Source organism: Rhagoletis pomonella, unplaced genomic scaffold (assembly GCF_013731165.1).
Source record: "Rhagoletis pomonella isolate Grant_MI unplaced genomic scaffold, Rhpom_1.0 Rhpom_scaffold_00002, whole genome shotgun sequence".
NCBI classification, from domain to species: domain Eukaryota; kingdom Metazoa; phylum Arthropoda; class Insecta; order Diptera; family Tephritidae; genus Rhagoletis; species Rhagoletis pomonella.
The window spans coordinates 61,669,586-61,670,968 of record NW_023458556.1 but is presented as its reverse complement, the minus strand read 5'-3'; positions in this window follow the sequence as shown (position 1 = coordinate 61,670,968).

The following is a 1,383-nucleotide window of genomic DNA, read 5'->3' as shown; positions in this document are numbered from 1 at the left end:
ACGAAATCATTGAACAAATTTCCTTGCTTCATTTTCGCGTTTTTTTTAATAAAATGGAAAGCAAAATATCGGTACCGAATGCCAAAAGTATCGATATGGTATCGTATCGAAATTCGTGTCCCTATCGTTTTCTGAAATGGTGTCACTTTGACTTTAGTTGTCAAAATAAATTTGTATATCTAGACGAATTTTCATATACGTTCAAGTTTTAGGGACTGGAAAATAGGTTAAAAATCGAATTAACCGTGATATATTTGGACGCTGAATCGGATGGAAAATTGAAGTGCACAAACAAGAAGTGAAAATTATGCAAAATCGCACCTGGGAAGAATGTAAACAAATACACCTGGGGTGAATGAGAAGAAGAAGCAGGAATAAAACGTGTAGCTATTTTTGCGCTTATGTGTTGGAATTTTTGCTATTAGGCGCGTTTCAGCAGCTGCTGGAGCTGAAAAAATAATTTAATATAATAATTTAGCGCAGAACCAAGTAAAAATAAAACAAATAAACTTAGATATACATCTTTCCAGTTTAGCGTACACGTTCTTGGTTGGTTTTGGTGACTCGGTGCGTGAAATAGTAGTTTTGTTAACCTTGTAACTGCATTACAATAGAATACGATTACAAATGTGGTTTCGTTAGAGCTTTTTTTATATTTGAACCAAATTTGTCTTTGTAAACACGAAGGGCAAACAATATTAATGCTTGGTGAAAAACGGTGACGAGAAGCAGTAGAAATTGTTTTAGATTGTCCGAAAATGGTAAGCATTACAATAAACTCCGAAGAATTAAAGAGCCTTTGGTCTGTTCTTATGTATATAAACATATGTATAAGTGGATGGAATAGTTTCCATAAATAGTGCTGTAAGATTTTATAATAGACCAAGTATATACACTTTTTATAAGAATCTTTTACAGCTTGGTTCTCCTACCTGCCGCCTATGGGAACTAGTTTTGCAAACTACAGCCTTGTGCGAGTAGTGCATTGAACCACTGTGCAGATTGTATTATTTATGCTAAACCGGTTTCAACATTTCAATTGGCTTAGATGATCATAAAGTGTAACAACTTTTACAAGAAATTTTTGTGTACACGAAGATCAGTTTGTGGGCTATAAAAAGATCCAACTCATGTTATAAATCATGGTATTTGTAAAGAAGTTAGGGCTCGCATACCGTTTTGTAATTATTTGGAAACATTATGAACACTACTGTTATTAGTCTGTTGCATTCATAAAGATATTCAAGCATTATAATTTAAAAGCAAATATGTATACACAATTAATTCTGCCAATTTGTTACTTTCTATCCGCGTAGCGTCTCTGCAACGGACACGCGACTGGTTTGTGGTACAATTCAAAATAACTCATCTATTGTATGTTGG